This window comes from Mustela putorius, unplaced genomic scaffold (genome assembly GCF_011764305.1).
Source record: "Mustela putorius furo isolate JIRA1106 unplaced genomic scaffold, ASM1176430v1.1 tig00000765_pilon_pilon_pilon, whole genome shotgun sequence".
In the NCBI taxonomy this organism is placed as follows: domain Eukaryota; kingdom Metazoa; phylum Chordata; class Mammalia; order Carnivora; family Mustelidae; genus Mustela; species Mustela putorius.
In genome coordinates, this window is record NW_025421470.1 from 4956247 (window position 1) to 4970964 (window position 14718).

Consider the following 14718-nt stretch of genomic DNA (forward strand, 5'->3'; position numbering starts at 1 on the left):
AAGGTTGATTAGGAACTACAAAATTTAAAGGAAAGGTGTATCTTATAATTTAGTAAAACAGAAAGAAGATGCTGTATGTACGCCCATTTTTTTATGTTTGAACAAGAAACTTTGGGAAAGAGAACTTTAATTTCATAGACAGCATTAACTTTATTACCCTAACATTCATTTAAGTGACCCACTGCCACTGCATAGTAGGATGGCATCACTGTTGAAGACTTAACTGGCATTATATTCTGGAAGTAGATACTGTATCTGGAATTCCTGGAAAATTCTATGGGTGTCCTGCAGTTTCCAAAACAAGTCGCCACAAACTGCATAGTTTAAAACAGGAGGAATTTATTCTCTCACAGTCTGGAGTCCGAGTCTGAAATCCAGGTGTCTTCAGGGCCACACCCCTCATGGATCTCAGGCGATGGCAGGTCGGGGGCGGGGGGGAACCTTCCTACCTCTTTGCCTCTCCTAGTGCCTGGTGTTGCCAGCCGCCTCAGCAATCCCTGGCTTGAAGATTGGGCCCTCTGGTCACGAGGCAGCCTTCTCTTCCCTATATCTTCACTTTGTTTCCCTCCGTGTGTCTCTGGGTCCAAATTTCCCCTTTTTATAAAATCATGAGTCCCACGGATTAAAGCCAACCCCCAATGACCTCTAGCTGATAACCCCAGTAAAGACTTATCTCCTAGTAAGGTCACATTCTAAGGTTCTGGGGTTAGAACTTTAACATAGTTTTGGGGGGAGAGGAACACAATTCAACCTACAACAAAAACTCTAAATGGAAAAATGGCATAAATACATAAATATAGTTTGAAAGATATGTCATGTTGCTGAGGTATTTGCCCATGAACAAGGCTCCAGGCCTGGTTGTCTATGTCTAGAGAATTTTTAAATACATTTTTAACTTCATGTTTTTAAAAATAAATTATTATTTTTCATATACGTTCATTAAACTGGGAAAACTGGTATTTGTTATTCCTTAAAAAAAAAAAAAAAAAAAAAAACAAAGAACAATGGGGAAGAAGTAAAATATGAAATTCTGTTTACAACATTCTTCTCCATTTTTATCCCAACACCCTAACCTCACCTACCCCCAGAACCTTCCACTCTTAGATGTTTTCCCTATAAGCTTGATAGCAGGAACATTTACATATTGTCATTATTCGTTTTATTTTACTACGGAATGTGGCCCAAATGGAGGCTTTCAAATTGTGTGTACATGTTTTCAGGTGTGATTCTGGCTGGAGACTGAGATCCAGCTGATTCCAAGAGCTCTTCTGTAACGGGGAGCCCTGGTGCTTTTGTATTGGCTCTGGTCTTAGAGCAAATTCTTGTCAGTTCAAGCATAGCTGTAAATACGCCCCCTTTGGGATGCTTGACTCCAAAAATGTTATCTGAGGCCTGGGCTGTAGCTAGCACTTCATTAACATTGCTTAATTCTAGTGAAATACTTAGATATACTTAGTGGAATACATTGATTAGGGATATTTATTCTTACAAGTTTCTGAAATGGAAAAATCCACATTCTGTTTACATATGTGTTTGCTTTCTCTCTCTCTCTCTCTCTCATGACTTATGGATGATAAATCAATTAAAAATTGTGATTTTTTTCTTGTTAATGGAAACCTGTGTATAATAGTCTGTTTAAAATATTCATCAGCGGAGTCAACATTGACAGCAGATGTCCACTTGATGTAAAATGCCTCCAGATTCTTGTATATGCTGCTGCCTGGCAAAGTCAGAAGAGGGTAAATAAATTATCCAGGCAATGCCTTCTATGCCCTCTGGACTTGTATGCCTTGTTAGTGTCTAAGGTTACAGAAAAAAGGAATGGAACACCGGGGTTGCCACGGAGACACCCAAGTCCTGTCAACAGCTCTTGTTCTAATAGTGACAGATGATACTTATTACATCAGGACTAATTTCATCGGATTCTGCTCAGATAAAGATACTTAGCCTTTACTGATAAGATTGTGTCATTATAATTACTTATTAAAAGACCTTATTAGACAGCAGTAGTCTATGTCGATAGATGCACATTTTATTGAGGTTTATTACATATTATTTTGAGGGCATATTGGAAGTTTGCTTTTTCTGCAACACCTTTAACTATTGGAAAAACCTATAGCAATGAGAGTTTGGTTTCGTAGCTGCCTCATTTGGAAAACATAAAAAGTGTGGTTTCTGCAAGTTCTGCTGAATGTTTTTGTTATTTTCTGTTTTCATTCCCTTCATGTGTCCTTCTTCATTTTTTTTTCTATATATGGCTAGTTTTCATAACCACCTTTTCTCTAGAAACTTGAAAGGTATGCATTCTGTACTTACTCTACTAATAGGTGAGGTTACTCTCCCAAATTTTATGTAGAGGCATTCAAATATATTTTTCTGGTTATAAATGCTAAAAATTGTTATGAGTGTCTGTATGTTTTTTGGGTGTTAGGTAATTTAATATGCTTTTAAGTTTGTTATTCTCCTCTTGCCTGTGCCATTTTTTTATAGCAACAGTCTGGAACTTTCCATTACGATGATGGTGATGACAACAGAATCAATTGTTGCCATAACATATAAACATATAGTTGGACATAGTTTACATTTAACTGAGTTTATTATAAGTCATGACATATGATACTGAGTTTTCCTCCATCTTTTGATAGGCTGGAATATGATGAATATTTTTCTAGAGGAGGTATGTGGATGGAGTAGCTAATTTGATCCTGAATGCGGACAACAAAAGACAATACAGCTGGGTATAGAAGTTTGCTCACAGAGCTACTCCATTTTTGCTCCATTTAAAGATAATGTGTTTTATCTACCTGTAGAGTTAGAAGACTTTCTTTTTCCTTATTTTTTTAAATATCTTCAATATATGTTTAATAATTCTTCTATTTCCAATAAAATTGCCTGGTACTTTATGAGCTCTTCCTAGCTGGAAGTGTAGGATTTTGTCAGGTCTTGAATAACATTTTAAACCATTCTTCTTAGTTTTTAAATTATAACAGTGTTTTAATTTCTATTTATTGTCAGTGGAATTTAACTTTTTTCTGTTATTCCACCAAAACCATTTTATGCAATATTTCATCTTCTGTTAACAGTGTTTAATTCAGAAATCATATTTTTTTTTCATCACCAACAAATCAATTTATTTGATCCCAGCTTGTCCCTTCATTTTAGCAGATTGGTCTAGTTTTGTATATGTGATGCCTTTTTTATTTATACTGGGATTAGTAAGACATTTTCTAAAACCCTGTACTGTGTGTATGTTCTGATAAAACATTCATACTTTGACCTCCAGGGCTGGCAGTCCTCAGTAAGACAGGGCTTGTCTTCACTGAAAAAAATCCCATTTTCCTGTGGCCATAATCCCACTTCACCTTCCTGGGAATGGTACAAAATTCTATACCCAGCTATGGAGCTGTAAAATTGATTCACAGATATTGTTTATTTGAGCCTCTTTATCTTTAATCTGAGCTTTAATCAAAACTGACTGATGGATTAAACATGAGCTCTTTTATATAGGGTTTTTTGCTCAGGTTGCATGCAAAAGCTGAATTTCCTGGACTCCTTTGCTCTGGTCAATCTTCCTTTCCTGTCTTCCCAACTGGACAATTTGCCAGAATGTCAAATTCAGAATGTGAGGTAGATAACATAAAATCCACTGATGCACTTGATTGTCTGGTCTCATTTAACCTCTGCATGTTCACAGAGATAATAGAAAGATGCCATTATATCAGGGGCTATTCCCAAGGGAGTCTTCTCATCTTTTATTGAGAAACCCTTCTGTGGAAGAAAAGCACACACAGTCAAATAAAAAGTCTAGGTTTCAGTGTGTGTAAGCCATTGAGTCACTGAATGACTCTAAGCAAGAGATTTTTCTCATTTGGAGCCTCATCTTCCTCATTTGTAGGTAGGGATCATAATGGAGAACAGGAATTTTCTTAAGACTAAGTGACATAATATATATGACAAAGTTTGTTATCATTTATATGTCCATTACATAGGGTGATATATTGTCTGATGGGACTTTTTCTTCAAAAATATTTTTTTCTTATGACTAAAATTTATTAAGCATAGTGATTATTATTTACTGAGTTATACTGAATTAAATATGCCTCATATACCTAGAGTCATACCAGAAATATCTGAGTGGTGTGTGTAGCTAAATTTCAGTCTACAATAGTAAGATAAAATTTAAGTTATTTACTCTCCAATGTGAATATAATATATGGCTCTAAAATCTCTATATCTTTCTTGTCTTTATCAAATATCAAATCAAATATTTTATTAACTTGTGGTCGTATTTCTGAAATGAATTCTAGTGTTTTCTACTGTACTCAGAAATTCAATATTTCTTTTAAAAATCCTTATGATTATTTAGAAATCACTTACTTCCTTTGTCTTATGTATTAAAGATGGATCTTGAGCAAAAGGAACAAAACTTGTGTGAAATAGTACATATTGTCAATAAAAATAAGAGGAAGCATGAAACATAGAGATATCCACTCAATTCTTACAGCTCTATAATGCTATTGAAATAATAATTTTAGGAAATTTCTATTCAATTAGGGATGGTGACATAGGAAATGAAAATATGGACACCAGCATTATATATATAATTAGACACTCAACTACTCAGACCAATGTCACCTTTTCAGATGACAAAATATTTGATGGAAAAATCCTGAAGGAACATTAAGGATTTCAGAATCCTTTGATTTGCACATACAGTAGTAGTTATGTAAGAAGTACTTGAATTTTAAAATTGTACAGCATTTTTCACAAAATGTTCATTAAATAAAGATATTTTGTTATGTATCTTGCCCTCTTTGCCTTTCTAAAAAAATCCTGCATTTATCCTGCAAGTATCTTGCTCTAAATCCGACCACTAGAGAGTACTGTAATACCTAGACACCGTTAGTCATAAAGTACTGTAATTTTTCAATATGGTGTCTTCATTATTTTCTTTTATTTTACGAGTTCAAACATTTCAGTTGACCTCAGTGTAAGTCCCCACAATTTTCTTTGCAAATAGCTGAATATGATTTCCCCCAAAAACTTCTGAAGTAGGCCAAATTGTTATTTTTTTCATTTTGATCTTACTTTGTTTTGAATTATAAAGTGTATGTTTCAGTCCTGCCTCTATAATATTTGTCTGTTTATTTTGGAAAAACAAAATTTATGCAAGAAATGATCAGAAGGATGTCTGTTTTGTTTACGAGACGTAAATTCAATGGGTATCTGTTAAAAACCAAGAACGTACCAGGCACAGGGCACTGCTTAGTGTGTGTGTGTGTGTGTGTGTGTGTGTGTGCAAACAATTACAATTCTTCCTCTCCTTAGTTGATAAAGCATGTAGAGACAAATGAAGCAATGACCTTGGGCTGAGAACATCAGGTCAAGAGTTTGGCAGAGCAGAGGGTAGCCAGGGACTGGGGATAGGAAAGAATCCAGAACAGAGTGAGGAATCCGAGAAGATACCACAGGAGCAATAGGGAAGTAAGAGAGATCCCAGTCTAGAACAACATGTAGGAATCAAAAAATTTACATCAAAGATGCACAATACAGAAAAAGAATGATCCTAATGTCCAGGCAAGGCAGGACTTCTCAGTTCATAAGTGAAATAGAGTGTGCAGATCATCTCATTGAAAGGAAATATTTGCATGCTCAGTTTGATGGGGTTTGGATAGTGAACAGCCTCCTATGCCAGTTTTAGGAGTTCAAATGCAATCCTTATGCCACAAGGTTGTAACCTTCTTTCTTCCTAAAAGAAGGAAGGAAGGAAGGAAGGAAGGAAGGAAGGAAGGAAGGAAGGAAGAAAGAAAGAAAGAAAGAAAGAAAGAAAAGGAGAATCCAAGCAATAACACACGAATCATTAATAAAACTGGATGGGACTCTATTACTTAAATATATATATACAATTTTTATTTCTCAGTTATATCTCAATAAAGCTGGTGGGGGCAGGAAGTGGATAGGATGATAGGATGACAGGGATGCATGAAAGGGTTGTGTTCTCCTGAGGCTGGGGTAGGGTGGAGGTGTGTATCAGAATGATGGTGGGGGTGAGAAGAGCAGAGAGAGAAGAAGTGGTCTATGGAGCATGAGAAGGCCTCCCGGGTGAGTCTCACCTGCCCACTAGGGAACCTCTGGGAAAGGTGCCTCTTAATGATTACAAGGTTATGGGCTATTGTGCCAATCAGAGCTCCTTTCTTTTTCTGGGTCCTGGACATCTTCCCCGTCCAGGCATGGGTCTATTCCCTTGTCCCCTCAGGACGCTAGACCTCTATTCTGGTATTCCACACAGCCTCCTATTCAACACAGCCCACCATACTGTGCTCCTTGCAAACACCAGGTCAGTCCCCCAGCATCTTGCAAGTAGTCATCCAGTCCCCGGAAGTTCTTTGGTTTCTTCACCATTTCTCCACTTCTTCTTCAAATAGGTCTAGAAGTTTAGTATAGTAACTTCATGTGCAATGTAAACAGTCTAACCACGGGGCTACCAACTCTTGGAGAGCTCTACTGAGACCATAGGAAACAATATCCTTTGGCATTCAGCCATTTGCGTTGCTATTTTGTACTAGAATGTGGGTTCTCTTCTTTCTTATAATAACGGTTATAAAATAATGAATCTCATTTACTTTCAATTATAAAGTGCCTTTGATTGGAAAAAATCAATCTGTTTTTTATAACCATCTTTAGTATTAGTATTAATAAACACATTTCATTGATTGCCTAACATAGGCAAACATGTCCAGATCAAGTTCTAGGTGTTTTCTCTTTCTCCTGAGTAATTTCTTCCTTTGCTTCCACTAATCATACCTTGTGTCTGTAGACTCAATCCTGGAGAAGTTTCAGGTCTATATCACAAATCCTGCTATGTGTAACTGTGGATATATATTTTTTATTGAGGGTGAGAAAATTTTCTCTCAGTTACTCAAGAATATGTATAGACTAAGTATTAAACATTTCTTCCTTCCTTTCCTCTATGCCTTGATAAACCCCTTTAGCTTTGAGGCCTTGGCATTTACGTGGTGCTTCATCTGAGTATTTCGTATCCTCAGGCAGGTTTGTGTTGGCAGGCGAGTAATTTGTTGGAGATCTAACCTGCACGGTGATTATAATAACCTGTGATTTTCAACACATGGCTGTATTGCTCACTGGATCTGTGTATTTCATGCTACAGGTTTAACTGAGATATTTGCCCTCTTACTGTAGGTCCTAAGAATTCCTTATTATTGTAGATACAAGTCCTTTATCAGAGAGATGCTTTGTAAATATTTTCTCTTAAGCTGAGGTTGAAATTTTCATTTTTTAAATAGTGATTTTGCAAGAGTGGATTTGGAAATTGTGATGACATTTGTTTCATCAATATTTGTTCATTTTTCATTTATTTTGTGTCCTCGATAAAACATCTTTTAGCCCAAGGTCACTTTAGTTGTCTTCCATGTCTTCTTCTAGAAGTGCTACAGTTTCAGCCCTTCCATTTAGTTTGGTGATTCACTTCAAGTAAATTCTATGTATGGTCTGAAATAAGTGTTTAGGCCCATTTTTGGCATATGGCTATCTGCCTTATTTTCGTATCAGTAGCCAGATCTTTTAGCACTATTTTCTGAAAACAACTTTTCTTTCCCTATTGAATTACCTAAGTATATCAGTAAAAATTTAACTGACCATATATGTGGGATGTCCTGGATTCAGTTCCATTGCCCTGTTTTATTTTTATGACAATAAATCTGTGTAATCTTGATTACACAAATCTATAAATAGTCTGCAGCCAGCTAGTCTAAGTCCTTTAACTACGTTATTACTAAGAGTTGTTTTAGCTATTCTCTATCTTAATGTCTTTATAGATTTTAGAATTCACTTGTCTTCCAGGTTTATGATTGGGATTGTGTTAAATCTAAGGATTGATTTAAGAAGAATTGACACCTTTATAGAAAAATGAGTGTTCTTATTCATGACTGGGATTTATCCTTCCATTTATTTAAGACAATTTTCATATCTCTCAACAATGATTTGTAGATTTTAGTGTATAATTCTTGTGTACTTAATTTTTTTTTCTTAAGTATGTCCAATTATTCAGCCTGTTATAAATGGTCTTGTTTTTAAATTTTAGTTTCTGGTTGTTTGCTGCTAGTATATAGAATTAAAGTTTATACTTTCTGGCATATCAATTGGTATATTGACACTCACTTTGTAGTCTGGTATTTCCTCTGGTAAATTGCTTAAGGTTTTCTGTTCGTTTGTTTGTTTTGTTTTGTTTTTTATGTCGACCATCATGTCACCTATGAATATAGTTCTACGTTTCACTTGCCAATCCGGATGCATCTTATTTCTGGCTAGGACCTGTATTACAATGTTGAAGGGAAGTGCTGATAGCAGACATTCTTGTTTCTCCTGATCTCAGGGCAAAGACATTTAGTTTTTCTGTTTTTGCATGTTTTGAGATGATCATGTGGTTTTTCTTCAGAATGTGTATCATCTGGGGTCTTCTAAGTAGCTGCCAAAAGAGAAGCAGGTTGAAAAAAAAATGTATTAGGGGAAATGCTTGTTAAAGAAATAGGACATCAGGAATAGGAGGAAGTGGAGAGGCTTTCAGATCACAGTGCACCTGTGAATGGATTGATGGAGAAGAAAGAACCACAGATGGCTGTGTTTATCTGAGAAATTCTCAGTCAGGCCAATGAGGAGCCCCAGAACAAACACGGCTTGTCAGAAGTGTCCTACATCTGGCAGGAATGACCCATTTAGTGTCCCCACCTCCACTCCTTTACTGGGAGCAGTCTGAGTACAGTGTGGCTTCAGCATCACTGCTATGCTCTATCTGAAGTCATGTCAGGTGGTGGCAGTCAGTGAGCTACATCATCCATGACAGAATCTCTTGAAAAAAGATCTGACTGGCATGCCCCATCTCTGATATTGTCAGACTGCAAACCTAGCAAATTACACTGGTTAATTTTCACCTGTTAAGCCTATTTTTCCTAACCAAGATAAATCTCTCTTGGTTATGGTTTATTATTCTTTGCATATACACCTTTGGATCCAACTTTCTAATATTTGGGGGGGGGGATTTTTTTTCCCTGTAATGTCTTTGGTTTTGGAATAAAATTACCATTGGACTCATAAAACGAGTTCATAGGTGTTTCCTCCTCTCCTATTTTCTGGAAGACCTGGAATAGCATTGTGTTATTACTTAAAGGCTTAGTAGAGTACAATAATTAAACCACCTTTGCCTAGGCATTTTGGGGGAAGGTTTTTAATTGTAAATTCCAGTACTTGAATAGTTACAGGATTCTTTAGGTTATGTATTTCATATTAAGTAAATATTGGTAGTTGGTAGCTTTTTGAGAAACTGACCTATTTCATTTAAGTTGATGAAATTAGGTGCATGGTGATGTCCATATTACTCTTACTATCCTTTTAATATCTAGGAGGTCTGAGTGATATACCCCTTTTTATTACTGATATTGATAATTTGTGTCTCTTCTATTAATCATTTTGTCAGTCTTGCAATGACATTATTAATTTTGTTTGATATCAATAGTTTGGGCTAGGTAAGTTTTCTGAGGAGTAATGTTTACATGTTTAATTTTAAATTATCTTACTGCTTTCAATCTTTCCGTGACTTACGAGTTAAAGTGCATTTCTTCTATACAGCACATAACTGGGTCTTGTTTTGTGCATGCATGTGTGTGTGTGTGTGTGTGTGTGTGTATGCAATCTCACAATATCTGCCTTTCAACTGAAATATTTACACTGTCTGTATTTAATGTGACTATTGACAGTGTTGGGTCTAAATCTATCATTTAGCTGTTTGTTTTCTGTATGTCCCATTTATTCTTTGTGCTTTCCTCTTTTATTGCAATATTCTGGATGAGGTGTGTATCTATTTTATTAACTGCATAAAATTTTATTTTATCTTTACTCTTGGATTATTCTGTTTTGTTGTTTATTTTATTTGTTTTTAATTTTTTAATTTATTTTGGGTGTTTTCTCTATGACTTAAATATACCTGCTAAACACATCACTCTTCAACTAATATTATACCTTGTCATATATGTTATAAGAATATTATGACAGGGGTGCCTGGGTGACTCCGTTGATGAGACATTTGCCTTTGGCTCAGATCACAGTCCCAGAGTCCTGGGATCGAACTCCTGAGTTGGGCTCCTTGCTCAGCGAGGAATCTGCTTCTTCCTCTCCCTCTGCAGCAACCCCTGCTTGTGCTCTCTCTCTCTCTCTCTCTCTGTCAAATAAATAAATATATAATCTTAAAAAAAGAATATCATGACAGCATATGTTCATTGTTTCCTTCCTAGGCTTCTTCATTTTCATTGTTCTGCATGTTATTTCTGTGTATAGTATAAACTTCACAACATCTTCTTATTTCTATTTTAAATGGCCAAGTATCTTTTAAAGAAATTTTAAAGTTAAGGAAAAAATATTTTCTATTTAACCTCATATTTTTCATCTCTGGTGCACTTCATTCATTCATGTAGATACAAGTCTTCATCTGGTTCCCTTTTCCTTCTGCCAGAAAGACAGTCTTTTTGGTGCAGGTTTGCTGGCAATGAATTCTCTGTTTTCATTAGTCTTAATAAATCCTCATTTCGTTTTTTTCTAAGCTTTTTTTTTTTTTAATAGATAGAGAATTCTATGTTGACAGTGTTTCTTTCAGAACTTTACAGATGTGACTTCATTGTCTCTGGGTTGTGTGGAAAGTCTATTATCATCCTTACAGTCACCTGTGTGTGCTGCTAACTCTGGCTCTTCTATTTTTTACCACTGAATTTCGGCAATTTGATAGTGCTGTTTCTTAATCTTGTTTTCTTCATGGGTCCTTAACTTCAGATTTCATTGAGATATTTGTATGTATGGCTTTAGAGTTTTGTGAAATTTGGATCTATTTCTTTCTTTTTCCTATTTGCTTCAAATATATATATATATATATATATATATATATATATATTCTTTTTGTCCCATTTCTGCTTTTCCTCTCCTTCTGGGTCTTCAGTTGCACATATTCCGTACTCCTTCATATTGTCCCACAGGTCATTGATACTTTGTCCATTTTTTTCAGCATTTTTCTCCTGTCTGTATTTCACTTTGGATGGTTTCTACTGCTATGTTTTCTAATTATTTGATGGTTTCTTTGGCATTGTCCAGTGCATTCTTTTTTTTTTTTTAAGATTTTATTTATTTGACAGAGAGTGGGATCACAAGTAGGCAGGGAGGCCAGCAGAGAGAGAGAGGAGGAAGCAGGCTCCCTGCCGAGCAGGTTTGATCCCAGGACCTGAGATCATGACCTGAGCTGAAGGCAGAGGTCTTAACCCACTGAGCCACCCAGGTGCCCCATCCAATGAGCTCTTAATCCCATCCAGTGATCATGTTTTATTTCAAATATTGTATTTCTTATTTCCTAAAGTTTCACTTGGGTCTCAGTTATATATTCCATTTCTTTCCTTTCATCTACTTTCCTGAATAAATGGTGTCCTTTTATAATTATCTTAATTTCCTCATCTACTCTATTCTTGGGCTGTTAATATTTTTGCTTTTGGCACATTCATTAAGTTTTTATTGGGTGCCAGACATTTAAAATTTTACGTTTAGTTACTTAACTTCCCTTTCAATAGCACTCGGCTTTTTTCTGGGATGCAGTTGAGTTACATGGCATCATTATGCTCTCGTTAAACCTTGATTTATAAGTCTTCTTTGCGTGATTTCAGACTAGATCTGATATAGTCATGCTATGAACTGTAAATGCCAGGACTACTCACTTGTACCCATACTTGTGAGTTTCCACAGACATTTCCCTAGCCAGAGCCAGTGCTGTGGCTGGACTGGCTCTTGAGGATCTTATGACTCCAAGGTGCCCCTCAGTATCAACAGTCAGAGGACTTTGAAGAACAGGGTTTATTATTCACGAATACTGGAGGGTACACAGCATGCCCAGGGCCATACAGCAAGACCTTAGGGAGACAGAGAGAAAGAGAGAGAGAGAGAGAGAGAGCAGAGACTTGGGGTTCAGCCTTTATTGGGGTTGAGGATAAGGTGCCTAGGATTTGGGGCATTCATTTTAAAATTTTAACATGTAAGAGCAGGAATTAAAGCACAAGAAGTGAAAAGCAGGTCTGGTCCACTTGAGGCCAGCTATCTAGGTCAGTCACAGCTTTCTAAAAGGAGAACTTTGTGGGTGGGGCAGCCTGGCTCTTTCTCTAGTTGTGTAGCAGGTAACATGCTTATTCAATGTCTTTGTCTTTGATGTGTCTTTGATGTGGACACTTGGCAATCAAAAGCTCAATGTCAGGCACTTCCATGGTAATCAGAAAAGCTATTTGTCAGGTACTTCCACTACAGATTCCTCCTCTGGTGTTTTTGCCTGTAATTCCTAGCTGTCTTGGCCTCCTCAAGCTGGGATCTACATGCTTGCAACCCAGGGAAGAGCATTGTGTCATGCATTGTGGTCAGGCAGAAGGCAAGGGCAGTCTTAGAGACCACGTCATTGGAGTTCCTTCTCTTCCTTCTCTTGGGGCTCCCTGGGCTGTGGTGTCTGCTTTTCAGCACTGTAAACCATTGCTTTATAGATCTTGTCCTTTTCACAAGTTTTTGAGATGAAACGGTAAATATGGACCTTGTTACTCTGTCATGGCTGAATGTAGAAGTGATTATTATACAATTTAAAACTTAGAAAGTCCAAATAATTTTTAAAAATATTTTATTTATTTATTTGAGAGAGAAAGAAGGCACAAACAGTAGGGAAAGGTAGAGGGAGAAGCAGATTTCCCACTGAGCAGGAAGCCCAACATGGACTCAATCCCAAGATCCTGGGATCATGATCTGAGTAGAAGGCAGATGTATAACTGACTGAGCCATCCACATGCCCATCCAAATAACTTCTTAATGCTAAACTTCTCAATATCCAAGAACTGAAAGTACTATCAGCATTCACTCTAAAACTTTTATATGACTGGACATCTGGAAGTAGTATTTAAAACTATATTAAAGTATTAATATTGGGCTATTACACTTCTATTCAAAGAAATATTAAGTGACTTCTCAGTGAAAATAAAATAGCCACAAATCACCTAAACACCTAGACAGGTCAGAAGGTAATATTCAAATCCCACTCATAAGTCACAGAGAATGGGCTACTTTAAATTGCTACCTGATAGAGAACCAATACCTCATTAATCAAAATGGCACCAACCTCATGCTACGAATGTCACTGAAGATGATGAGTGACATCACAGAGCACCGGGCTTACTGTGCTGGATGCAGGAGTGAGTGCAGCTGGTGGCCCTCACTCTGCATGTGCTGCAGAGCGGTTCCTGTACAAACCTTCCCGTGTGAGTAAATAGACTTGGGAAAGGAAAACACAGAGGAAACTGATGAGCAAAGCCGACTAAATGTCCATTTTCATAAATTATTTAGCTGAATTGTAGGATAAAGGAAATGTCCAGTCAGCGTTAATACCCAGCTTAAGACTGTGGAACATCTGCTGTTATGGCAGAACTGGAAAATATTCAGTGTTTCGATGGCCAGTGTCCCTCATTTTATGTCTTCAAAACTGGGTGTGAGGCCCAGCGGTGACCTTCTGTCCTCCTTCACTCCGAGTTCCAGAGCTTTTTCTGTTAAACATTGCATGACTAATACTTTCCTTCATATGATTTGTAAATACTTTGCAATCTCTAAAACCTGGCCATTTTCATTTTATCACTTCTTTTACTTCTGACTCCGGTCCTTCTTGCTAAGTGACCTTAAAGTCAACCATCCATCTGCCTAGTATGGACCATTCTTTCTTTGTCCTCAGCGACACCACTGATGAGAATTGCCAGTCTTAGCCTAGAGTCCAGGTTTGGTGTTCTTTACTTTTTTTCTCATTTAATATATTCCTTATTCCTTATTAGCATTTCTTTACTTTTATTTTTTTTTTAACTATTTATTACTCTCAGGTTGGATAGTCAAAGTGTCAAATGGCCTAGGGCTCAAAATCTTCCACATCCCTTAGTAGCAATGGAAGCCTTCTGACAGGCGTGATATGCAACATCTTGTGTCTCTGTGGTTAATAACTCAGTGGGCAGAAACCCACTAAGTAGTCAAAGAGCCTTGTAAGGAACTGGGTGCCTTGAATAGGGTTCTTGAAAGACAATATTATACTGTTAAGTGGTTCATTTGGATCTGGTTCCTATACAGGAGGGTCCTGTGAGTTATTAATACATGCTTACTAATCAGTCTGAAACTTAGTGCCATCGATAAACATTACTCTATTGCTCATGATTCCTTGGGACAGGAAACTGAGGTGGGCACATGTCTCTGCTCCTCATAGTATCTGCTGAAGTCAGGTTGAGGTGTCAAAGGTAGTCTTCCCACCTGCCTAAGTAAGCCTTAGCTTACATGGCTCAAACTGTTCTGGTCCACCTTTCTGTTTATATGAAGTGGCTTGTCCTACAGGATTCCCCATTCCATATGGCTTCTTTCCATCAAGGTAGCTTGGACTCTTTCATATGGCTGCTGGATTCTACCTGGACCAAAGAGAAAGCTGTAAGACCTCTAAATGGATGGCTTGAAACCATCCCATAATGTCACCTGTGTGGCACTCTTTTGGTCAAAGCAAGTTACAAGACTGTCCCAGATTCAGGGGGCGGGGGGCATAGACTTCCCCCTTGAATCTGGGATTCAAGGCAAAGTCACATCACAGAGTGTTGACACAGAAGCCTGATTTATTTGGGACCA

General features: G+C 37.1%; 1 protein-coding gene across 1 annotated transcript in view; it reads left to right on the forward strand.

Moving 5' to 3' along the window:
* DSCAM (DS cell adhesion molecule) overlaps window positions 1–14718 on the forward strand; it is a 765964-nt gene that overhangs the window by 403599 nt on the left and 347647 nt on the right. The gene's annotated exons all lie outside the window — the stretch shown is intronic.